This window comes from Protopterus annectens, chromosome 3.part1 (genome assembly GCF_019279795.1).
Source record: "Protopterus annectens isolate FY-2018-M chromosome 3.part1, PAN1.0, whole genome shotgun sequence".
In the NCBI taxonomy this organism is placed as follows: Eukaryota; Metazoa; Chordata; order Ceratodontiformes; family Protopteridae; genus Protopterus; species Protopterus annectens.
This window is the reverse complement of record NC_056732.1, coordinates 141,810,183-141,838,130: the sequence shown is the minus strand read 5'-3', so window position 1 is coordinate 141,838,130 and position 27,948 is coordinate 141,810,183.

The window sequence follows — 27,948 nt, the reverse complement described above, 5'->3', positions numbered from 1 at the left end:
AAATCATTTTAAATGGTCAGACATATGCCACAAACCTTAATCACATTGTGACTTAAATTTGAGTCAATGACACTATTGTGATTCGATGCAAACATGATTGAATTCATTGGATATTATCCAAGGGTCAGATATATCAACATTGTTTCTTCTAAACAAATTGAATATAACAGAATTATTCTTTAATAAATTAATATATCTATAAAGTCATTTCTAGTTAGATGTATCATTAACTAATCTTAGATCATGTTTATTTCTAGTTTCCCTAATCTTTAATTTTAAATTCTTACAAGTTTTGTTATAAACTCTCTTGTTCCTTGTTATTGGATACTTTTTTATAAGGATTAAACTGTCTCTTCTTCTTTTTTAAGAGTCTGTTTAACTACTTGTTCCACCATGGCAATAAATTCTTTTTACTCATTGAATCTTTTTAAACGGATTATGGTGTGGCTTAGAAATCATATGCAATGTGTAAGATTTAAGGAAACTTTGTCATATTTTTTGCCAGCAAAGTCAGGTGTACCACAGGTCCTGGGACCATCGCTTTTTAATACAGTTTTGTTTACTGTTTCAAAAAACAGGTAGAAATTTTCCATAAACTGTATTACTGGTATATTTATGCATAATCTGGACCCTTAGACTGTAGTAGACAGTCAATAATAAGAGAGTTGTCTCTGCTCTTTACCTTTTACCTGCTTCAAGTTACATTGTTTTGTCTGCTCCCACATTCCACTAACACATTAAGCTAAAGTTTCTGAAATAGCTCCAATATAGCCTTTATTTGATTGTATGCCTCTCTAGCTAGCCTGGTTGGTTTTCCCCAAGCCTCCCACTCTTATTGCTGGTGTTGTTTCATAATAAGGCTCAGTCTTTGGCCTCCACCCCTTATGATAATCTGATTTCCAAAGTCCCTCACATCCTTCTGTCATTGCTATAGACTGTTGCATAAGCTATTTATGTGCTCTTCCCACTCATCATTTTTGATAGATCCATGATATTGAGTACCCACCCAGCAAACCAGTATTACTCTTGAGTAAACCTCCTTTACTACATAATTTCTTCTGCTTAAATTCCAGGAGCTCAGCAAAGCCTGGAGGACTAGCCTGCATTCAAGTAGTGTTTTACTTCTAACCAATCCATCCAGGCAAAGTTAAGTTCCTTTGATTGCTAAATCACACAAGTTATTTTGAGTGATCACTACTGTTTTCTGCTTTTATGTGTACACGTCACTGATTAAAATTGCTCATCTTTGCACTGTTACTGTTGTAAGACAGTCTTGAAATTGCATTCAGCAAGGGATTTGTAGCTAGTTGTTTAAGTGGTTTGTGGTAGCATTGAACTTGTGGGTGTCTTCTACTGTGTTTTTTACATTAGGAGGACAGGGTTTATTCATCTTGTGGCAGAGGGTGCTTGCCTGGCCTACCTGAGTTGGTAAATAATCTACAGGACTCATAGTATAGTCATTTTATTGGTCAGACAGCTCATTAATTTGTTTTCTGTTTTTTTGTGCTGCTAGAAATGTTGCACATTTGCATGGGTTAGCAGTGGCCTGTATGGTAGCAAACACCTAAAAAAATGGTCCATAAGACTGTACCCTAAAAATCAGCAATACAGCACAAATACCTTGTGCACCAAGAAGCTTAGAGCAATTAGTTGGAAGTCAAGTGACAATACCTACAGATTTAGTTGAATTCAGTATTGTGTAAACAGTAACATTAGAAGAATTTAGTACTGTTTAGCATAATCTGCTCTGATAAAGCACCCTTAATAGCCTTCTAACCCTAGTACACCACTCATTGTAGGACACAAGTCAAAGCACTTGTCGGTATTGATATGCAATTATGTAACTTCTCTGTAGCCAGCTTGGTGGATATAGGCATCTTGTGACAATGTGGCAATTGTCTTATGTTTACTGACAACCATCTAATCCTTAAAGAAGCAGACACAGTATGTGAGAGGTGAACTTACACAATGACACTGGAGGCTAAACTCTTGCACATCAGTTTGTCGAAACCACACACAGCATCCACCTCACACAGTACACAACACACACATAGACTAATGTATGCTGAAGGACTTAAAAGCAATCTTCATAAACAAAAAGACTGCCATGATCATCCATTGTCAAAGCTATGCCTCAGCAAGCCCAAAGGGCTTCCTAGGACTCTCATCATATGGGACTCCATTGTGAAATATACTGATGCCCCTCTAACCAGGCTGAATAAGAAGATAACTGTTAGTTGCTTATCTGGCTCCAGATAAACACCTGTTAGTTGCTTATCTGGAATCAGAATCCACCAAATCATGCATGCACTGAAGTCATTATACCAGAGATACTAGTATGATTCCACCATAGTCTATGTAGTTGTAAATGACCTGAGATTTACCTCCCTGGGCTATATGAAGAGAGACATTATGGAGCTTTCAGGCTATGTGTCTCAGGCTGGTATGATCCTAGCACTGAGTAGCATATTACCATCACCGAGGATGATGCTACAATATGAGAAAAAAATGATTGATTTCAACAACTGGCTGTCTTTCTGTTGTCATTCTATGAGGATCAACTATTTGTCAGCTTGGCAGGACATGGTTAACAGACCACATTGCTTTGCATCTCTCCACTCTAGGCTTTTGAGCACTGGCTAAAATGTTAACTACTCCCATAGTGCCTTATTTGGGCAATGCCAAATTGATAAACATATCGACATAGCAAAACCAACTAAACTGAAGCTCATGGTATGACTGCTCAATGCCAGGAGCCTAAACAAAAACTATACTCCCTCCAAGCCCTTCTTACACTCAAGAATATAGATATCTGTGAAGTTACAGAGACATTGGTTTAAAGTGGCAGAGAGTACCCCGACAGTGCAATGTTTCATTTCCTTCCACACTTTTATACCAGTAGCTGCACAGAAAAGGGCTAAAGGAGAAGGTGTCTCGTTAATACATCCAGAATAAGCTGTGAAGGCCTGCTAGATAGAATTTTGTAAATTATTCTATGTCATTGTAAATATTAATATGATCCACAGGCTTGTTTTATAAATGTAAGAAAACTGTGTTATGGGCTGAGCTTCAAAATTGTAATCACAGTGCACTCTGCTGGAAGAAAGCAGAAATGTGTATAAACTCTATGCCTATGTAATGTATGTTTCATGGTAGAAATTAGGACATACCAAGTTAACTTGCAAACTCTGAGAAAATAAGTAAATAATTTTATGACTGTGTGTTATCCCCAGCTAAGACACACGATATCTAGGCTAAAAGTTTCTTTCTGTTGTCTTAAGACAGAGATAATTACTAGGTTTCACATGTAAAGTGTATTTTATTGCTCTGTGGCTTCCTGGCAGCTGCAGACCACAAAGAAATGTTAAAGTTTAAGTTCTGTTAACCTGGAAACTTAAGCAGAGGTGACAAGAATGATGTAATCTGAAATGAGTCAGCAGTAATGTGTATTATCAATTTAAGAACTATCTCAGAGAGAAAGAGAGTGCATTTTGTATCTTGTCTTGGACCCAGTAAGAATATCCACTCACCAGTATTTGTCTTGCTCTGTAAGTAAGACTTAGATCGTAGTATTTCTCTTAGAGATACATACGAATATAGCAAGATTAGTGTAGATGTTTTCTATATTTATGTGAGGCTGTCCTACTATGTTATTTAAAGTATTTCCTGTGAATTGTGAACTCTCTTTTGTCACTATGTTGAGTTAATAAGTATTGTCTTGTGTTTTTATTTATTATTAAATATATTTCAACCTTTTAACTTTGGCTGGTTTTGCATAGAGCTACATAAGCTGTTAGTACTTGCATGTATTTGGTGATACTGTACTGGCCACTCTAGAATAGCCTTGGCCTTCCTTGGTCACACTTACCAATTGGATAACAGTAACATTACACAGCAGAATTGGACACCTTTTGCTAAGGGCCTTTACAGTAGCTGATAGTGGTTGGTGGCAGTCAGTACTACCTTATAGTCTGGGCAGAAGGGGGCATAGCCAATGAACCTGTGCCAGCCTTCGCCAGAAGTGTCTGTGTGTTTGCATATAAATCAAATCTCAAAGTGTGTGTGTGTGTGTGTGTGTGTGTGTGTGTGTGTGTGTGTGTGTGTGTGTGTGCGTGTCACCTACTTGGGCAGGGAAACAAAGCATTGGTTAGACAGAGAGGGTGCTGGAGGTTTTGGCCTGATCACTCAGCTGAGCTCTGAAGCCTATAGCTGTGCCAGTCGGGAGTCTTATTGGGGATCTGGAGAGAAAGGGAGAAAATATTTCTGTGTGCTCTTAAGAGAAATACTTGTTATTCTCTCAATGTGCACATCCCTCACTGGTGTTAGTGGTGAGGCTTGAGGCTCCTTGATTAATTGGCCAGTGCACGGGCGTCACAAAAGCATACCTCTAGGGTGGTCAAACAGGATGACATGCTGGAGTCTCTCCATGTGCAGACAACCATAGACAAAATCCTGCATCATACCCTAGCCAGCTATAAGTACCCTTCATGTCCCAAATAGCTCAAAATGCATACTTGGACCTATTGAGACACTTACCATCCAATCTATCAACCTACTCATGGGAGACGTTAACCTTGTATAGAATGGGAATCCTCCATGGCCTCAAATTTAAATGCACAGAGATTCCTGGACTTTGTCAATACAGACTCTCTTGACCAAATAGTGAATACTACCACTAGAGGCTCCAACATACTGGACCTCATGCATACAAATATGGGAGAATGTTGCACCTTCCCAGTGTTTCATCCTCTCTGGTAAGGTCTGATCACAAGATTGTCTCCTTTAAAATCAAAATCAGCTTCATAATCCCATTAAAACCAGTAATGCTTAGGAATTATTCCAAGGCAAATTACCTTTTATTAAGCGAAGGTTTGTCAAAATTCAATGCTCCTCCAAACCCAGAGAACATAGCAGCCTATGCTGAATTGCTCTCAGAAACTCTATACAACCATGTTTGTGGCTGCGTAGAGGGTGCGGTATGCCCATGACTAGCCCTAGAAACAAATCACCCTGGTGGCATCCCAAATTAAACAGGATATACAACAAAAGGAGAAAAAATATGGCAAAAATTAGGAAAGGTAATTCACACAAAAATAATAATTCTGTCATCAATGTAAATATGCAACTAAGAGAGCTAATTAGGTCAAGCAAAGCCAACTTTGAGGATAAGATAGCCTCCCAGGTGAAAGATAACCATAAGGCCTTCTACAGCTATGTCAGACACCTCAAGTGCAGCACACTGCAATCTGCTGAACTGGCGGTTATAGATGTCACATTCACAGAGTGTGGTGATATAGCAAACCTAAGTGGACAGATTTAGTTCCAACTTTACCCACCTGTTATCCCCAAATATCCCCATAAAAATATCCTCTGACATAACCCCTCCAGCTATAATTAGGGAGCATGTATTGGCTGCACTCACTAAAGCCAAGAACATGGCCTCAGTCGGCCCCAAAAATATCCTAGGATGTCTCCTGAATAGTCTAGAATATGGCTTATCAGGACCATATGGTTCATTATTTAACTACAGTCTTAAAACAGCCTTTGTGCTATATAAAAGGACTGCAACTGTTATCCCCCTTCGTAAGGAAGGGCCTTTAACAGATCCTGGAAACTACAGATCCATTAGTCTGGCTAGTCTTATTTGCAAAGCCATGGAAAGAATTGTGATGAAAATTATCAACAAGGGCATGGTCTGCAGGAAGGAAGGAATCATTTGTAGACAAGAAGTTTACTTTGATTTATATTTTGTTGTTTTGCCAACTTTCACTGCTAGTTTTTAGAAAGGGATAGGTTTTAGACAGGCAAAACTCTAGCCATCCCAAGTAGCCAAGTCAGCTATAAATTCACACAGAATGCAAAGAGCTCAATCCAGAACTTATGTAAACAATCCTGTCTTGGTTTGTGATTTATTGATCCTTACTGTTAAAAGGAGGTGCAACTGAGAGCAATACTGAGCAGACGATATTGCACACCTTCATGTATAATGTAAAGGAATTCCAGCTTTTATGTGACTTTCACAACTTATAAGGTCAGAACAACAACTTTATTTGTTTATATATAACATAACTTAAATTTTAGTTCTATATTGTTTGTGTGACTTTCTATCAGAAGTTGATTTAAGTTCTCTTTAAAGTCTGTGGTAACTGATGTTGATTATTCTTTTCTTTTAGAATTGTTTTATTCATTTGCAGCTGAAAATGGATTCCTTAAACGCATATGCCATTAATGATTTGCTAAAACACAAATATATTGAACACTGTAATAAATGCTATGTATATTTAAGGGTAACACCTGATAACCCTAATTATTTGTATTCCTCATGTCAAAAGTTGGGTGATATGCTTAGCATTATTAGTAGTAAATCTAGACTTACTGATGACAATTGATGTTACATATATTAATGACTGGGCTGTTGAGATAAATAATGTTAGGCAAAGAGAACACACTTAGGAAAGGATGTCTCTATTGTCTGTAAAGATCATTCAACCCTATAAAACAAGATAATACCGCTTACAATTTTGGATTTCTGGATACAAGTATTCATCAATATGAGGATTCAGAGCATATAAAAGGAAATACAAAAGAAAGAAAAGAAGAAGTTCACAACAAATAAAGAAGAATAAGAAACTGATAAATGCCTGTAAAGTAAAGAAAATAATGTATACACTAAAAGGACACTGCTTTGATATTAACACACAGATTGCTGGAAATGATAATATTTTTCTATCTGAAAACCTTCAGTCTATAGAAAACGGCATAATTTTTACAAAAAAGAGAAAACAGAAAAAAGAGGCAAGGGGCAGGTGAAAAGGAAGAAATCAAAACTGAACGTAGAAGGATAGAAGAAAATTACTGTAAGAAAAAAAGAGGAAAAAGACAGACACTGATAATATGGCTCATTTAATGATGGCTTAATTCTACCATATAAGTATGCCTTTAATGAATCCCAGAGTATAGTGTCAGTAACGTCTTTATTATTATTAAATTCCATAAACAAATGCAGTTCTTTTAATAACTATTCTTTAAATCCGTTAATTTTTATTATATATGCAGGAATACTTTGCCAATAAATGAAGTCATTAGATATAATATTAAATTTGAAAGAGATAGTATTGTGATTAGACAAATGGGCATGAAATTATTTTTACTTCATCAATTTTAGAGAACAGCTGAGTGGATGCAAATATTTTATCAATGTTGTCTGTGTGCCAAACCTATATGAGTAATGAGTGTAATTAAGAGACTCAACCAATTTTAAATCATACGTATCACGTAAATTCATTATATTTGTAAATTGTTTTAATTGTTTTGCTGTAGCAGATGCTTTTACTTTCTTATCTTTAGTAGTATATCTTTCTGATAAGATGCAATTAAAATCACCAGCCAATAAAATGTCTCCTTTTGCATATAAATTAATAGTATCTAAATATTTCTAGTTATTTTGGATCCATTTCTGCATACCCAATACATATTCACAAATGTATAAATCATTTTATTTATCTCATTAACTACCAAACCCATAATACCATTTTTATCTGAATAAATATCAATAACTTTGGGCATAATTGAAGATTTTTTTCCAAAGTCCAAGTGCACCTCTTCATTTTGAACTGAAATGAGAGTCTATAAGCATAGTGTAATCTTTGAATAATATTTTTTCTAGATTTTTTTAATAAATGTGTTTCTTGCAAAAAAAAACTATATGTGCTTTGTTTATTTTAAGATATTTGTAGACTCCCTCTCTTTATAGCATTATTGAGGCCATTAACATTTAACGAAATACAATTATATGATAACATCTCTGAAAACAGATTTATGTATGAAAATCATTCCATGGTTTTGGAATAGGGAATAAAATTAATTTTTCTTTTATCTCGTTATGGACAAAATCATGAACCTAAATAGCAGTAAACTAGAAAAACAACTAAATACATCTACACAAAATTAACTGCTGAATCTAGTGAACCAAGACCCAAGAAATGATGACCACCACATTAGCAAATAACACCATTAATATCGCTTTCATCCTCTCAGAGATTTCTTCTACATCTCCTAACATGGAATGCTATATTTCTGGTTTGCAGATATGTTTATGTAAACCATCCATTTGTATCACTTTATCACTACCCATATCAATCCTACTCCATCTCTAAGGTTAACGTTATATACCAGTACATTAAAATCAATTGAAAAGGTATTCTCAATTACCACACCTATTACATGAAAATATACTAAGATATGATGATATATTATAATATTTCTAGAATAGCTAAGTTTACTTTCATAAATCAAGAGAACTGGTCATGGTCTACACAAATTAATTCTAATATAAACCTAAATGATATAATTTGAAATACAAGTTCAGGTATCTAAAAAAAATTACTTGTCATAATAAACAGTGCACAAGATCATTTCAATTGTTATAATCCCAGAAAAAAACTCATCAAAATGTTATTAATTATAAAGTTTTGAGATATAACTTATATGTTGCATCTCAATACTTAATTTATTGAAAGTCATATATGCACTAATTTTCCTTAAAGCTCTTGATGGTGGAAGATTGAACATGATCATAAATAAAACAAATATTCTGCATCTAAATGTTTCAGACAATTAATATTAGAATAAACAACTAAATAAGATTCTAAAAAAGAATGCAAATATAGAACATAACAGTGAGCTATCTACGCAATTCAGTTTAGTTTTCCTAGTATAAACAAGAAAATTGTTTAACATCATTTTAAGTACCACTTTAAACTTAACTGTCAAACAGAATTTCACCTTATATGTCTTATTGTATGTAAATATAACCTATACAGAAGCCACTTGGTAAACATTAAACTCAATCAAATAGTGAGTAGGGCTACAGATATAGTATGTCTATTTTATTAATTAGAGTATATTCCCCAATCTCGCATAGGTATCCTATGAAGTATAACTAAATATAAGGTGTATAGTAGATGAAACACTGATAGATAACTGCAATAGCACATTGATCCTGGGATTGCACAGTATATATGATAGAATTGTTTCCATTTTGTATGTTTCTATTCCTTTTCTTTCCTTCCCTTAAGAAAGAAAAAAAAACATGCACATTTTTACAGCATATATTCTACTTCTATGTAATCCACATTGCATTTTGTTAGATCTTATATCATCTTCCACTTATACTAAAGTATTATATTAAACTGAGATTATTTAAGCAAGCAATTCTGTTTCAAGTGTGAGAAACAATACTCTTTTCACTTGTTTAATATATAAGCTTCAGATCTACATTCATAAACCCCCATCAGCAAGTTTAAGAAGTGATTATTTCATATATATAATATTTAGAAAAAGGGAATGAAGTATTTGTATTTTAAGCAAGCATTAATGTTTGTAAGTGCATTACAGTTCCTTCGGAAAGCACTGAAGCACTAAAAGAAATGAAAAATGGAGAGAGATAATACCTGTGAAGCAGGTCATACTTCTTAACTTACAGAGCACGGACAATTAAAATCTTAAGACAGTCTTTCACAGCTCAGTTTTAAATTTTCTTCTTTCTTCACTCGTTACCATTGCAACATTCTAAAAAACAGTTTCTGCAGGTGGAAGGTCAATTCAAGTTCCTGGATGTTATGAAAGATTAGCGACGTCATCAAGGACCTCTGTTTCTCTTTCTGAAGCTTGCAACTTCATCAGAAGCAAAAATGTGAGTTTGAAGAGAAGTTCAAGCAGGAAGACAATGTTAGTTCAAGTTTTACAACTGAAATAAGCTCATGATCATCATAGTGAGCCACTAACTGAACAAAAAAAAAAAAAAATAAAGAGATATAGAGAAACACCACAAATAATCATATATGCTGTGCTTAATCAAGTCTCATTTTCTTTTTGTTTCTGTTTTCTTTTCCTTCCTTTTAAAATGTTTTAGAAAATATTAATGAATATTAACATTAAAAGGGGAGCAAACAAACAAAAAGAAACTGAATCGATGAATCAAGCAATCAAAGTAGTTGAAATCATTCATACCACCACACTTCCCAATGAAGCACTATACCAATAGATTCCTATCCAAAGCCCCCTTCATATTCAGCACACGCATACCCAGTGAAACATCGCTAGCGCATAAAAGATTATTATGAAGTAACTCTTATTTAGTTATTAATGTGCTAAGCATATTTACACTTAACTATCATGAACTTATAGCTGCACCTCATTACTTATTCACAGATGCAATACTGTGACATATTTTATCCATTTTTTTGTGTGTTAACATACTACAAAAAAGAAAGTGTATTATTGAAGGACATTTTTAACGTTTGATAGGGTAAAGATTTGGGGGATAACAATACATTCAAATAAAATAACAGGAGTTTATTTTTCTTTAAACTTTTTCCTTTAGTTGTCCATCCATTGTCAATTGCATTTCTTTTTGATTTAGATAAAGACAAGTCAATTTCTTCAGTTTTGTCCAGAATATTATTTTCCTTGACAAATTCCAAGGCTTCCTCGAGTGTAGTAAATGTTTTCTGACCATCAGGAAGATGGAGTTTTAATCTTGCTGGGAATAGAATTTTTGCTTTGATATTAACAGTCTTTAAAGTTTTGATCAAAGGAACACATCCTTTCTTTTTTGAGACTAATGAAGCTGTGTAGTCATTATCAACTTCTGCCATTGATTTTTATTGGTGGATTTGACCAAGCCATTCTTAGCACTGAGTATTTTACAATTATAGATCGTGGAGAATAAGTGTTTTTAGTTGTAGTGGTGTTTGAAAGAGACCTATGTGCCCTCACTATTCCAAAGGAAAGACTCTCAGATAAGTTTAGAGATTTTGGCAGCTATGTATTTACAAACTGTAACATGTTGTTACCTTCTTCTTTTTCTGGCACTCTATAAATTCTTCTATTATTTCTCCTTGATCTTCTTTCTAAATCATCCACTTTTTCAAATAGATAGGTGTTTTGTTTCAGGAGAAAATAAATTTGTTGTTCATTTTCTGTTGTCCTTCCATCTATATATCAGTCACTGACTCTTCTATTGATGTAATCTGATCTGAGTACATTTTGAAAATGTAATTTAACAGTTCTATTTGTTTTTTATTGTCTTGTTTTATATTGTCCATTTTAACTTCTAATTTATCAACTTTTGTAGACATATTATTAATACTTTCAATAAGAGTTTGTAATTCCGTCTTCATTCCATTCTCAGATGTGGGGGGTTTTGATGACCTTTGACTGGCTTTAAGTGATGAACTTCTGACAGCAAAAAAAAAAAAAAAAAAAAAACTTCAGAAAGCCCCAGTATTTGTTTATTTTAGTTGATTCCGATCCAGGATTGTTCCTAAAGTATTCTGAGCATTTGGAAAGTATGTTTTTTTGTTATGGATTTAATTTTTCCTGTCAAAATAACAGAACAGACACAGAGCTTAATTTTCTTGTTGCTACTGGCTTGTCAATTTCATCACCCCCCCCCAAAGATTCTTCATATCTGGTCAGAAAATATATTGTTGTAATTGCAGATTCAATTATTAGAGGAACTGATAGCATTTGCAGAGAAGATAATGAACATCTAATATTTTTAAGTTTGCCAGCAGCAAAAATAGAAAATGTGAGGCAAGCCTTAGAACGCCTTAATGTGAGGAATTATGGATCTGTTTTTATACAAGTCGGTAAAAATGATCTCATCCACAAGGACTCTCTGATTATTAGTAGGGAGCTTACAGCTCTCTTACAGAACATAAATTGTACAGATGATTAGAGTTATTTTTTTACAAATCACTTATAGAAAGGAGAGTCATGTCACTGTGAATAAAGATTTTTGGGGTAAATACCGATATGAAAAAAAAATGTCCCATTTAAAAAAATGGAAATGTGTAGAGCATCAGAGTCTATGTTTTGGCACACATATGTTCAAATAGGATGGTATAAACTTGTGAAGTCCAGGGAAGAAAATTTTTGAAACAGATATTTTGCAGTTTTTGACAAAAACAAGGCAGGATTTTTGCCAGGTCAAAAATTTAACAGTTCACAGATAGCAACATTTGATGCAACTCTGATGGTTGTTAATGATAGGAGCATTAATAATATTTTTTTTATTGGAAAATTTGTTACGCTTCCACAAGATTGATGTTGTTATTGTTTGTGAAATATGGTTAAAGAACAATGACAGGAAAACTGTTCTATCAGGGTATATGTGTTTTTACTGTAACAGACATTCTAACAAAAAATCAGGTGTAGTTGTTATGATATGGATTAAAGATAGTTATATCTGTGATTATTACATGTTTAATGACATCAATACTGCAGATTGTGTAACTTTGACAATAAAGACAGCCCTAGAACATATAAGAATTGTTGGAGTATACAGACCACCAAAGTCTAGTGTGGATGACCTAGAGGAATTCATACATTTCTTGCATGAAACACAAGAGGGAAGAATAATAGTGGCTGGGGATTTACCAGAAAAAGATTGGAATAATATTGACTCAACAACATTAGTAAGGAAATTATTTAGAACATATATTCAGGAACAACAATTGCTTTAGATTGTTAACAAAAAAAAAAAACTACAAGGGAACAGAACATATCAGACATTGTTTGTGTTCCTAAAGAAATCATTGTTACTTCATGTTCAAGTTTTACCACTGTTTATGTGTCGTGATTATGGGGTTATAAAGGTTAATTTGTTGCTGATAATTCTGCCCATCTCAAATCTAAACCAGTGCACAGAAGATTAATAACAGATTACATGGAAGCAAAACAGTCACTATGTAAAATGAATTGTAGTAATGCATTCAGTGGAAAAACTGCAGAAGGAATGAAAACAGTTTTGAAAGAGAAATTGTCTGAATGCAATAAATGAAAAAAATGTTTAACATCATCATCTAGGCACAAAGCATCAGGAGGATATATTTTCACAAGAGCAAGGTACTTGATTAAGGTGAGAGACAAAAAATGGAAAAGAAGTCGAACTACAACTTTGAAAACTGAAATAAACAAGCTGGACAAACAAATTATGTATAATATGAGACAAGATCAAGAAAATTTTGAAGAAAATTTATATAAAGATATTAAGCATAACAAGAAACCATTTTATAGCTAGATAAAATGCAGAAGGAGTAAAGACATACAAATTGATAAACTGTGTGTAGATTCTAAAATTTATTTTCAAACACAGTAGATTATGGATATATTTACAAAATCTTAGGCAAAACTGTTTGGGTCCACAAAGGAGCTGATAGGTTGTCCTAGTGATATCCAGGTAGCCTGAGATACTCAGATCAAATTAGATTATATTGAAAAATAATTATGCAAACTGGATCCAAACAAAGCACAGGGAGGAGACAGAAGTAGTAATAATGACATGAGAACACTTCATCAAGAGATTACAGTACCATTATATCTACTATTTCCTAGGCTGTATAAACATAGGGAGACTCCTCAAGATTGGAGACACTCACTTATTAAACCTGTCTTTAAGGGAAAGGGGAGTAGGACAAACCAAGAGACATACAGACCCTTAAGTCTACTTTCATGTTGTGGAAAAATAATGGAGAAGGTTATATTGGGCACGTTATTGTCAGAATTGGAAAGCTTGGGACTCAAAACCATATATCAGCATGCATATGTTGAAAACAGATCTATTAACACCTGTAACATGTCATTTTATAACAATATAACTATGAATGAAAAATTGTGCTATGATGTAATTTATATAGATTTAACTAAACCATCTGATAGGGTCATACACAAAACACCGATCAATAAATTAGAACAAGCACATATTGATATAATCTTGATAAGATGGATAGCTGCATGACTTAAAAATAGGACATGGAAAGTATCATACAGCAAATGAACAGGTGAATCCTTGGTTAAAGTCAGGGTGTCCACAGAGCTCTGTCATAGACCCTTACTTGTTTAGATTGTATTTTTCAGGTCTATCTTTTTCACCTGAGGTGTTCTACAGTATGTATGTAGATGACTAGAAACTGGGTAAACTGTGTTGCAGATAAGACATTTCTGCAAAAGAACTGGACTCAATTGACTATTTGGACACAGTAGAATAATATGTTAATAAATGTATCGAAAACCAAACATAAGATTTGGGAGACATAAACTAAAAGGTGAATATTTAATACAGCACATGGTGATTGAAAGTGTAGATACATTTAAGAACCTGGGAATATGTGAGTTGGATGAAGTGGTGATGACTGAAGGGTGAGAGAGTGATGATTGGAGCAGATTTCAATGGGCATGTTGGTGAAGGGAACAGAGGGGATGAGGAAGTGATGGGTAGGTATGGTGTTAAGGAAAGGAATGCAGAAGGTCAGATGGTAGTGGATTTTGCAAAAAGGATGGACATGGCTGTGGTGAATACATATTTTAACAAGAGGGAGGAGCATAGGGTGACATACAAGAGTGGAGGGAGATGCACACACGTGGATTATATTCTATGCAGGAGGGCCAGTTTGAAGGAGATTGGAGACTGTAAAGTGGTGTCAGAGGAAAGTGTAGTTAGGCAGCATAGAATGGTGGTCTGTAGAATGACACTGGTGATCAAGAAGAGGAGGAGTGTGAGGGCAGCACCAAGGATCAAATGGTGGAAATTAAAAAAAGGTGATTGTGAGGTGGAATTCAGGGAAGAGTTAAGACAGGCACTGGGTGGCAGTGAAGTGTTACCAAATAGCTGGGTAACTACAGCAGAGCTAGTAAGGGAGACTGCTAGAAAGGTGCTTGGTGTGACATCTGGACAGAGGAAGGAGGACAAGGAGACCTGGTGGTGGAATGAGGAAGTACAGGATAGTATACGGAGAAAGAGGTTGGCGAAAAAGAAGTGAGATTGTCAGAGAGATGAAGAAAGTAGGCAGGAGTATAAGGAGATGAGATGCATAGTAAAAAGAGAGGTGGCAAAGGCTAAGGATAAGTTGTATAGAGAGTTGTATGAAAGGTTGGACACTAAGGAGGGAGAAAAGGACCTGTACCGATTGGCTAGACAGAGGGACCAAGCTAGGAAAGATGTGCAGCAGGTAAAGGTGATAAAGGATAATGAGGGAAACATACTCACTAGCAAACAGAATGTGTTGAACAGATGGAAGGAGTACTTTGAGGGGCTGATGAATGAAAAGAATGAGAGAGAGAGAGAGAGAAGGCTGGATGATGTGGGGATAGTGAATCAGGAAGTGCAATGGATTAGCAAGGCGGAAGTAAGGATAGCTATGAAGAGGATGAAGAATGGAAAGGCTGTTGGTCCAGATGACATACCTGTGGAAGCTTGGAGGTGTGTAGGAGAAATGGCAGTGGAATTTTTAACCAGATTGTTTAATTAAATTTTGGAAAGTGAGAGGATGCCTGAGGAGTAGAGGAAAAAGTGTTTTGGTACCGATTTTTAAGAATAAGGGTGATGTGCAGAGCTGTAGTAACTGCAGAGGGATAAAAGTGATCGGTCACAGCATGAAATTATGGGAAAGAGTAGTGGAAGCTAGGTTAAAAAGGGAGGTGATGATTAGTGATCAGCAATATGGTTTAATGCCAGGAAAGAGCACTACAGATGTGATGTTTGCTCTGAGAGTGTTGATGGAAAAGTACAGAGAAGGTCAGAAGGAGTTGCATTTTGTCTTTGTGGACTTAGAGAAAGCATATGACACAGTGCCTAGAGAGGAGTTGTGGTATTGTATGAGGAAGTTGGGAGTGGCAGAGAAGTATGTAAGAGTGGTACAGGATATGTACAAGGGTAGTGTGACAGCGGTGAGGTCTGCAGTGGGAGTGACAGATAAGTTTAAGGTGGAGGTGGGATTACATAAAGGATCATCTCTGAGCCCTTTCTTATTAGCACTGGTGATGGACAGGTTGACAGATGAGATCAGACAGGAGTCCTCGTAGACTATGATGTTTGCAGATGACATTGTGATATGTAGTGAGAGTAGGGAACAGGTTGAGGAGACCCTGGAGAGGTGAAGATATACTCTAGAGAGGAGAGGAATGAAGGTCAGCCGGACTAAGATGGAGTATATGTGTGTGAATGAAAGGGAGGATAGAGGAATGGTGAGGATGCAAGGAGTAGAGTTGGTGAAGGTGGATGAGTTTAAATACTTGGGATCAACAGTTCAGAGTAATGGCGAGTGTGGAAGAGAGGTGAAGAAGAGAGTACAGGCAGGGTGGAGTAGGTGGAGAAGAGTGTCAGGAGCTTTTTGTGACAGACGAGTACCAGTAAGAGTGAAAGCGAAGGTCTACAAAAGGGTAGTGAGACCAGCTATGTTATATGGGTTGGAGACGGTGGCATTGACAAAAAGGCAGGAGTCACAGCTGGATGTGGCAGAGTTAAAGATGTTAAAATTTGCACTGGGTGTGATGAGGGTAGACAGGATTAGGAATAAGTATATTAGAGGGTCAGCCCAGGTCGGACAGTTTGGAGACAAAGCCAGAGAGGTGAGATTGTGTTGGTTTGGACATGTGCTGAGGAGGGATGCTGGGTATATTGGGAAAAGGATGCTAAGGATGAAGCTGCCAGGTAAGAGGAAAAGAGGAAGGCCTAAGATAAGGTTTATGGATGTGGTTAAGGAGGACATTCAGGTGGTTGGTGTGACAGGGCAACATGCAGAGGACAGGAAGAAATGGAAACAGGTGATCTGTTGTGGTGACCCCTAACCGGGAAAAGCCAAAAGAAGAAGAAGAAGCTATATGGGTAGATCCAGCTTTTTGTTTTTATAATAATATCCACAGATTGGTTAATGATAGTTAGAGAATGGCCAAACTGTGCGTCAGCACTCTGATTACAGAATGAATGTTCTCCAGCAGGGTATCAATGCACAAGTGATGCCTACTGAAAAGTGAGTCCGCCGCTTCATGGCAGCATATCAAGCTGCTGTGGAGCTAGGACTGGAAAACTAATGGCCACCATTACTTTACACTCACTAAGAAGCACTTTTGCTGTTTAGTGAGTGCAAAAAAATAAACAGACAAAAGTGCACGTGTATGAGTATATTTATGTTTATGTCTGCATGTGTGAGTGAAAGTGTGTATGAAAGCAGAAGAGACTGTGTATGTGTGAGTGAGAGAGAGATCAAGAGAGAGTTAGAGTGACCTTGTGTGAGTGAACGCATGTATGAAAGCAGAGTAGACTGTGTGTGTATTAGAGAGATCAGGAAAGAGTGAGAGTGATCTTGTGTGAGTGAATGGGTGTATGAAAGCAGAGGAGACTGTGCGCATGTGTGAGTCCGAAAGAAAGAGAGAGAGAGAGTGGTCTTGTGTGCATGGCTCTCAACTGTTCAATTTTTTGCAGAATGTCCAGAGTTTTGCCTCATATTTTTTGTCTGTTCCTCATAACATTTGTAGTTTTTTAGAAGTCTTGTGGAAAATCAGTGAGGAGTGAATTCACTAAATAATGACAGGCATTTGAGTTTCAGTCTTTATATCTTTCAGAAAATGCATTGTAATACAAGACCTTTTATTCTAGCAACTTTCTAAGTTTATAAGAGCAATATTTTCCCTATTGTTGGGGCTTTGTCCCCCCCCCATTATTTTTGACTTTCTCCAGATATTTTTATGCTAAGAGGTTGAGAGTTATGCTTGTGTGAGTGAATGCGAGTATGAAACCAGAGGAGAGTGTGTATACAGTTTACTATCAAATGACTGAAAATCAAAAAACGGAATCCCAAAAAGACTGAAAATTCAAAATATTGAATATATTTTTAAATGCAAGGAGCAAGCCCCCCTGCTCCCCTCATGTGGGGGCTGCGCCCCCCCTCGCTAAAAATATATATACCAACTCCAAGATCGCACAACAGTGGAGAAGGGGCACATTCCATCATTCAATATTTTGAATTTTCAGTCTTTTTGGGATTCAGTCTTTTGATTTTCAGTCATTTGATAGTAAACTTTTTTTTTTACATATTTTTCTTGTTAAATGCTTCCTCCAACACTATTAACATATACTGCAGAAAGTCTGAAACATTAGGCAAATGAACTATTTTACATCAAAAATATATATAAAAAATAATACAGTACTTTAAAAAAAGTAGGTAAAACACAACAATTTTACAGAGAGCCCATTCCTAAGTGCAATAATGCCCTCCAGGGTGTGTGTTAATGTGTAATTAATGCCCTTCCAGGGGTGTAGAGGCCATCTGCTAGTGATATCAGGCCTCATAACACCCCCCTGGGTGGGCATTAATTACACATTAACACATACCCTGTCAGGCATTATTACTTACCTACAGAACTACAGGCTGTAGAAAAAGATTTATAAAGTCTAGAAAGTCAGAAATGATGAAGTAATTGTTTTGTTAGTTACATTAGACCCAAACTTGAGTGTGGGATAACAATATGGAAACCTTATAAGAAAACAAGCATGAGTAAACTGGAAAGAGTACAGCAGAAATATACCAAGGGCATCCATGGATGAGAAAATTTAAGTTATTATAAAAGACTAAAATATCTGAACTTGTAGAGTGTCTTATATAGATATTTAAGAGGGGACTTTATTCAGGTATATAGGGCATTTAGAGACAACTACTTCTGGGAATGTTTGGGATTATCAAAAAGTAGAAGAGAGTCATCAGACAACCTATGTAGAAGATTCTGTAGGGATGAGAAGTGTACTAATTGGTTCTCTGAGACAGCAGCTGATGCATGGAATAGACTATTAAATTACATTCAAGCAAACACTATTTTACATATTTTTAATAACAGCCTGGACATCTATTATGGGAACAACAGTTTTAGTATAGTTGCAGGCTAGAAAAGCATTATTTCCTGTGCTTGAAATATTTGTATGTATGTATGCATATATGTATAGGAGACCTCCAGATACTGGATTCATCCCAGTTTGGCTTTGCCAAAGGAAGGTCCTGCTTACTGAATCTGGTGGACTTATTTGAAAATGTCACTAAAGCAAGGAATAAGGGGAAATGATGCATACTGCCTACCTAGATCTGATTAAAGCATTTGATACAATACCCCACTCAGGCATTGTCAACAAACATGGAACTAAGTATGAACCCCTTTGTAACATGCTGGATAGCTAGCTGGCTCACTAATATGACCCAGGAGGTTAGAATTGGTGACGCCACCTCCAGAAAGAGGTCAGTCACCACTTGAGTCACCAGACCTCTGTGATGGGCCCAGTCCTCTTTGGCATCTACTTCTCAGATATGGAAACTGATGTCAAAATCCATTGCTTGACCAAGTTTGCAAATGATTGCAAACTAAGAGAAGTCATTGAATTCCCCCAAGATAAGAACACCCCTCAGGAAAATCTAATACAGTCAAACACTTGGTGCCAAAGCCATGGCTTAAAACTCAATACCAAGAAATACACTACAGTACCTTTTGGGAAGTCTACCACTCCAGGTAATTGCATCATCAATAAAACACTCTTAAAAGTTGACTCTCTAGTCAGGGATCTGAGAACACATGTAGATAGTAACCCAGCCTTCAACCAGCATGTGTACAAGGTAGTAAGAAACTCCTTCTATGTTGCTCAACTTATAAATAAGGGCATAGCATCTAGGTCCAGAGAGGTCATCATACCACTGTACTTGGCCATCATTAGACCCATCATAGAGTATAATGCCCCCTTCAGTATTTAGCCAGACAGATACATTCAGCAACTGGAACATCCGCAAAGGTTCCTCACAAAAAGAATACAGGGAGTAAACACAGTATTTTTGGCAATCACCTCAAAGTCCTGTATCTTTATTTGGTATCATACAGACTTCTAACAGATGATCTTTGCTTGGCATAAAGGGCATTCCTGGACCCTGTTTTAATAAACTTTTTGCACACCTGCAAAATAAAAAGCATCATAACTATCAGATTAAAAGGTCTAAATTTTCCTTGTGACATAAACAGAATATGAACAGGCAACCCATCCATGTGAAGCAGAGTTCCTCTCTAACCCTTTTTAAGATCAACTTGGACCACTGGATAGGTAATTGGAAATTCACCCTTGGTGTGGCTCCTATTTCTCTGATGGACAGAGACAGTCAGTAAATCACCACCTATATAAATCAAATGTGTGGGTCACATTTGGGTTGCATGGCAAGGCTTATAAGGTTCCTGCTGGTCATTAGCCTAGTATACACCTATGAACCTATGAATTAAACCCACTAACTCTCCAAACTTATTACTCAAACTATGTACATTACAAAAAAAAAACACCTTACAAGTGTATCAAGTTTTCTGTGAGATGTGTCTGCCTGTCTTCTAATATTTCCCCTAAAAAATCTAAGTAGTCAGTCATTTTACTTGAAACATAAGTAGCTCCATATCTGTTCAAATTAAATTTATCCCAAGAATACATGCTATAGTCATTAACACAATCTTTACAAATTTTTATTAATTTTAACCCATACATCACAGAAAACTTCCTCATCCAATTATTAAACAAGAACATCTTAGTAATGATTTAATCAGATAAAGACAAAGAAGGGGTTATTTCTCACAAAGCAAATTCAACATGAGAAATTTCCAGTTGTTTGACAATATCCAATACTAAATTTCTCGTATAATACACAGAAGTTGATATCAAATCATTTATATCAACATGAATTATGTATGAACTATACCTAGCCCTACCTGTTGTAATCTTATGCACAATTCTTTTAACATCCTCCAGTTTCAATCCTGGTAAAATTATGACAGTAATTAAATGTTTGTCAACTTTACATTACTGTCTAACATCAGGTTTTAACATCAAATCACTCAAAAAAAGAAGTTATGTACTTACCATAACGTTCTATGTGAGTTGTTTATCTCGCCTTTGGTTCAGAGCCGATCCTCGGCTCCGACACGGCTGATAGCAAAGCTCAAGGTTTGCCAGTAGCTCAAGACCAAGCCCCTTATCCCAAAATGCACTGCTGGAATTACCTCAGATCTTGTTTGCCGTGAGTAAAAATATATATATCCTTTTATTTATTTCTACAAAGGAGCACTTCCGGAAGGGGAAGAAGAAATATTGAATAACCAGGATGGTACTAGCCTCTAAGTCAACAGTCAGCCAGGAGGGGGAAGAAGGGAGGGATGTGAGAATAAAGGCGAGATAAACAACTCACATGGAACGTTATGGTAAGTACATAACTTCTTTATGTGAAGTTGTTAAATCTCGCCGTTTATTCTCACTGATGGGTAGCGTCCCTAGCACCCTCAATCTTGGGTGGCTCATGGAAGTACGTTCTTCAGTACCATGGAACCAAAGGAAGACCTGTCCCTGGAAGCCTTATCTACTTTGTAATGTGAGATAAAGGTATGAGGCTTAGACCAAGTGGATGCAGCGCAAATATTGTCAAGGGGCAATTTAGCTTGAAAGGCAGAAGACATAGAAACGGCTCTGGTAGAATGAGCCTTAGGTTTGTGTGTCAATGGCATGCTCGCATTCTCATAAACAAAGGATATACAATCTGATAACCATTTAGATAAAGTTGTTTTAGCCACTGGATTACCTTTTCTGGCTTCTGAGAAGGATACAAAAAGTTGATCTGATTTTCTAATATCCTTAGTTCTGTCAAGATAAAATTTGAGCTGTCTGTGTACATCCAGTTTGTGCAGCATGTATTCCAATTTGCTAGAGTGGTTGGGAAAAAAGACTGGCAGCTCAATGACCTGATTGATATTGGATTTAGAACAGACTTTAGGTAAAAATGAGGGGTTTATTCTGAGAGATACTCTATCAGCATGGAAAATCATGTAAGGTGGTCTGACAGATAATGCTTGAAGTTCTGACATTCTGTGGGCAGACGTAATGGCCACTAGAAAAATAGTTTTCCAGGATAAATGTTTGAGATCACAAGAAGATTCTTGTTCAAAAGGGGGAAGAATAATTTGACACAGCATAAAATTTAAATTCCACGGAGAATAGGGAATTTTGACAGGAGGTCTCATGTGAAGAACACCTTTAAGAAAAGTTTTAGATAACTTATGGCCCATAACATTTGAGCCACCAAACCCAAGGTGGAAATTTGAGATGGCAGCTAACTGGACTCTAACTGTAGCAGCTGCTGCCCCTTCCTTAAAAATCTTTGTCAAGAATTCTAAAATGGATGATAGCGGAGCTCAGAAAGGGTCAATTTTCTGCGTATTGGCCCAAATTGAGAACCTTTTCCGCTTACTGCCGTATGATTTCCTGGTAGATGGCTTGTGAGAAGACAAGAAAATTTGTTTTGTATCTCCTGAAACCGAATGAAGCCTGGCAATTAGGGGAAGTGGATTAGCCAAGCAGTCAGATTCAGGGACTGCAGTGAAGGATGGAGGTCCCCTGACGGATGCGTCAGAAGGTCCGGAACTGGGTCCAGGATCCATGGATCTTCCAACAGATGATGGTGGAGAAATGAGAACCAAATATGTCGAGGCCAGTAGGGGGCTATGAGGACAACAGTCCTTCCCAGCGATTTTGCTTTCTGTAAAAACCTGGGCATCAATGGGAAGGGTGGGAATGCATAATGGAGTGTAAGAGTACATCTCTCGGGGGATGTCCCAGAGGTGGTATTTGGGCAAAGTAGCTTCTGCATTTTGAATTGATGTGGCTGGCAAAAAGGTCGTAGCAAGGCTGGCCCCATTTGCAGAAAATCAACTCCGCAACCCATTGTTTGAGAGACCACTCGTGAGGGAGCAATATCGCCCTGCTTAGCTTGTCCGCTATCACATTGGATTTTCCTGGGATGTTCATTGCTAACAGAAAATGCTGGGACAACACAGCCCATTGCCAGACCCTGAGGGCTTCTCAACAAAGGGGGTAAGACTAGGTTCCACCTTGCTTGTTTAAGTACTGTTCAAGTACCAGACTACTGAGATGTTGTCTGTCTGAATTGCAATAGTTCCTAGAGGAAGAGAGTCCTGAAAGTACTGCAACACCAAAAGTACCACTCTCAACTCTAGAAGACTGATGTGCAGATGTGACTCTTGATCCGTCCATGTGCCTTGGGCAGTCTTTCCCTGAAAATGCCCCCCCCACACCCTATCAGGGAAGCGTCCTTGGTCACAGTGGCTACTGGGGGGGGGGGCAAAGTGTCTTCTGATTGTGACATGAAGAGACATCAACCACCACCGAAGGTCTCTCTTGCAAGAATCCATGATGAGAATCATGTGGTGCATCGGTAGTTTCTGGTAAGACCATTGAGCAAAGAGGAGCCATTGAAGAATTCGCATATGCATCCTTGCGAGTGGTATAGCTAGGATTGCTGCCGCCATCAAACCTAGCACCTTCAAGACCTCTGCTGCTGTAACTTTGTTCTTTGACACCAGTGATCTGACCTGTTGGCGGAGAAGTGAGACTCTTACGATTGGAAGACGTAGAGTGGTAGTTGAGGTATCTAACTCTGCTCCTATAAAAATGGTATCCTGCGATGGCGATAACACAGACTTTTCGAAGTTGATTGTAATGCCTAATTGATGGCAGAGTGTCAGAGTATATTGTGTTGCCTGAGTCAATTGATGCCTGGTGGTAGCTGTGAGGAGCCAATCGTCTAGGTATGGAAACAACTGGAATCCTAGACACCTCAGGTGAGCCGTGACCATTGCCATGCATTTGGCGAACACTCTGGGGGCTGTAGTGAGACCAAGGGCAGGGCTCGAAACTGGTAATGGTTGGCTCCAAACCGGAAATGCAGGTGATCTCTGGAGCATCTGTTCATCTTTATGTGACAGTACGCGTCCTTGAGATCTATGGAGAACATCCAATCACCTTTCCCTAGGAAGGGAAGAATGGACTGAAGTGTGACCATTCTTATGAACTGGTTGAGTCTGCTGAGGTCCAAGATAGGTCTCCAGTCCCCTGTTTTCTTTGGTACCAAAAAGAATCTTGAGTGAGTGCTGAATCCAAGTTGGTCTGCTGGGACTGGTTGGATGACTCTTTTTTCTAGCAATCTGTGGACCTCTATGATTGCTTGTTCCCTGAGACTGGGTGGAACATCTGGGATTCTGTTTACAGGAATGGGAGGGGTAGAGAACGGTATGAAATATTCTCTGGAAATGATGCTTTGTACCCATGTATCTGATGTTATGTTTAGCCAGGCTTCTGGGTACAAAGACAAGTGACCCCTGACTGCCTCCATAGCCGAACATCTGGGCCCCCTTTTAGGGGCACTGGTAGGGTTGACCAGAGAACTGACCGCTGTCACCCTGTTGCTGTGGACCCCCTCTGCTCTGGGGGCGGCATCTTCCATTATAACCCCCTCGTCTGCCTCTAGAGGGGGTTTCTCCACGTGTGTCCTGAAAGGCTCCCTGTGCTTTTTGGAAACACATTTTCCCTCCCCTAGGGCCCTTGGGGTAGGGCCGAGTAGGGGTAGAAAAATGGACTCCAATGGCAGATAAGGTCTTGCCATCCTGCTCACACCTGGTTAAAGTCTCCTTTACTTTAGGCCCAAACAGTGATGAGCCATCGAATGGGGTGTTGATAAAGGAAGACTTAAAGGGTTCTGCAAAGGAAAAGAGATGCAACCGGGCTTGTCTTCGAAGAGCAATGCCCGAACTAGTGGCTCTACTCGAACCATCAGCTGCATAAGATATGAGATGCATGGACGAGTTTACAACAGAGTTTAGGGTAGTGAGCTGTACATTGACTTTGTCGGCCACCCCTGCAGCTACCGTACCCTGGAGAGTATCTCCTATCTCTTTCAGGAGATCTCTTTGTAGTCTCGTAAAATGGGTTAAGTAGTTCAGTGATCGCAGAGAAAAAGTCGCTGAACTAAACATGCATTTCCCATATCTATCTATGATCCTAGAATCTCTGTTAGGAGGATGGATAGATGCGGATGTTTCAGAAACCTCCTTTTTGGTGGCTGCAGCTACCACCATGGCATCAACAGGCACTCCCTTGGTCAAAAATGGCTTGTCCACTGGGGCAGACATGAATTTATTTGACTTGTGACGGACAGGTTCCATGGCCTCCGGTGACTCCCATGCCTTACGAGAGATCAGTTCCATGAACTCGTTGTAAGGCGGAGACACCCAAGAAGTGGAAGGTTGCGACCCAAAAGCCTTTAAGAGCATGGACTCGTCCTCAGTAGGGGTCTTGGACTGCCAATCGCCCCTCTGACTAAGGATCTCTAATATCTCTGCTAAGGAGATATCCTCAGAGGGAAATCGAGGGGACCCTTCTGACTCATCCAAGTCCGTGTCAGATGTCAAGGACTCCTGTGGGGAGTCTAAGTGCCTCCTCTTGCACAGTCTCTTCCTAGGCACCTCCTCAGTGGGGGGATCTGGGGAGGTCTCAGAAGAGCAGGGGATGCCCTGTGGGGGTACTTGAGGCTCAGGGTCTCTACGCTTAGGGGGACCAGTAGACGAAGAAGCAGACATAGGAGCTTGAGGGGAGAGGGAAGGCTGAGCCAATGCTGACATTGTCTTTGGAGACAGGACTCTCCTCATAGCATCAAAGGCGCCATGGCTCCGACAAGAAGGAGTAGACAAACCTGAAAGGACCATCTGATCCTCCCGCACCAAAACCATGTGCTCCGAGCCCGAGGTAGGAGCCGAGCTCAACTGAGCCGAAGCCCCAAGAGGAAGAGTCAGCACCAACAAATCTGTCCGACTATCCTTCCCGGACCTGATGGGAGAGCGTCGGCTCCTAGAGTCCTCGGTCAGTGCCGAGGACATCCGAGTAGATGGAGCCGATAACACCGGCATGGGTATCGGCTCCAAGGGTTCGACAATCATTGGTTCTGCTTCCTTTGGCTCCGAGGGTTCAGTATGCCTTGGAGCAGGAGGAGTAGACAAATCCGGTTCAATGGTCTTCGGCACCAACGAGCTGGTAGGGGCCGACAACAATTTGGCAAGTCCTGGTGCCTGTAAAAGCTTCTGCACTAGCCGATCCATGTCCAAATCTGAAAGGCTGACTGAGGATTTAGCTGAATGCACCGAAGGTGCTGACTGGAGCAGAGGAGAAGAGGGAACCTCAGAGACCAGCTCCAATACTGGGAGCTGGCTCCGAATCAAAGGGACACTCAGTTCTGAGGTCTGTGGAACCGATGACCCTCCCTCTGAAGTTTTTGCCTTTTTTTGCCACTTTGCAGTCCAAAGATTTTGTAGATTTGGAGGATTTGGAAGACATGCTAGTACCCTCATGGCTACTCAACACCTCAGAAAAGGAATGCTGCAGTAATCCCCTGCCAATTAGCTTCCTCCTTCTCTCCAAGAGGACTCTTGAAGAAAAGGAATGGCAAATGCTGCAAGTGTCCTGGAGGTGTTTAGACCCCAGACAGTAAACACATTGAATGTGTCCATCAGTGACGGACATTTTCTGCCCACAATCTGGGCATTTCTTGAATCCCAATTTAGGATGGGACTTTTCCTTGTCATCCGACAGAGTAAAAGTGAAAAAACAAAAACCAGTATACTGAAACTAATACAGTGAAGTCCTTACTTTCCTTGTAAAGACCCACACTAACTAAGGAAAGCAACTAAGCCCAAACCGGGCACTATCTATGACAGTTAAACTATAATTTACAAATACAGGGCTAAACAGGCCCACTGAGAAAAACCCTGACTATAAGAAAATAGAGATTAATAACTCTAAATAGGGCTAAAAGGCCCATACAAAACAATTAAGCCAACAGGGCACTAACCATCAGAAACTACAGATTCTATTATTAAAATTTTTAACACTAACACTCAAACTATCTATATAAAAATATCTAAGATAAAAAGAAAAATTTTTTATCAAAACTTGCTATTTTTTCTCACAAATGGTCCGAGCTAGCTGAATCACCGAGATCTGAGGTAATTCCAGCAGTGCATTGTGGGATAAGGGGCTTGGTCTCGAGCTACTGGCAAACCTTGAGCTTTGCTATCGGCCGTGTCGGAGCCGAGGATCGGCTCCGAACCTATCAGTGAGAATAAATGGCGAGATTTAACTTCACATTAAAAGTTTCATTTTAACTTCTCCAGTGACAGGAAACTCTTGATTAACATTAGCAGCAACTAATCCTAATGGCTCCAAATTTTTGTTGCTGCTATCATATATGTTAACCTTCCCTGTCTTTTTTCATTCCATAATATTTTTGTTCTTTAAATTTTGATAAGTGACAAAGGTGCAGTACTGACCACTCCATTTAATAATTTCACAAAGAAATAAAATATGTTGGTCTGAACATATTGATATAATCTACTGAATATTTGTTGGCCCAGGTCCTACTGTAGTCAAAGAAATGGCGATTACTGCCGGAAACATATTAAATGAAATTCCATTCTTATAATAAACTCAGAATCACATGCTTTACCTGGACAAGGCCAAAGCAATTAGTAAACATCTGTTAGGCAAGTGCTTACTAATATCATACCCAAGAAAAGAGGAACTACTGAATTTTCAGTATCACACTCTGTATGTGCACTTGATACCATTGTTAAGAGTCAATACCAACTAACCAGAGCCAGTTATGACACAACAGTCTAATGCAACCAAATGAAATGAGAAGCATTTGACTAGCAATGAGCACTATCATTTGTTGACTGATACAGAAAGTTGCATTTAACCTAAAGTACTGCATTGCCCACCACTGTGTCACTCTATCACTTTGCCATTGACAAAACAGCTGTTTAAAATGTCAATTGAAAGGTCACTCCCAAAATAATTTTACATTAAACTCTGTAATGAAATGCTGTGCTGTATACCAAGCAAGACTACTAATGATTCTACTGACTAGTACCACAGACAAACAGTGGACAGTATGGCAGGATTGAAACACCTGGAAATCAGTAGTGACTAAACACTCTCTTTCAAACTTCAGGTTAAAGAAATCTAGTCAATTATAATTTACGTACACCAAGAACGACTTAGTGTAACAAATGAACTCATTGCAATAAAAATAAAAATACCACTGCCAAACAGTACTCTCAGGGACTCAGAAATGTATTAACTTATAACAAGACTAAGCGTTTTTGCCTGTAAAAACATTACGGCTTGTTCAGAGTGAAAACAAGCTGACACAGATGCATTATATAATCATTAAAACAGTCACATAACAAACATCTCAT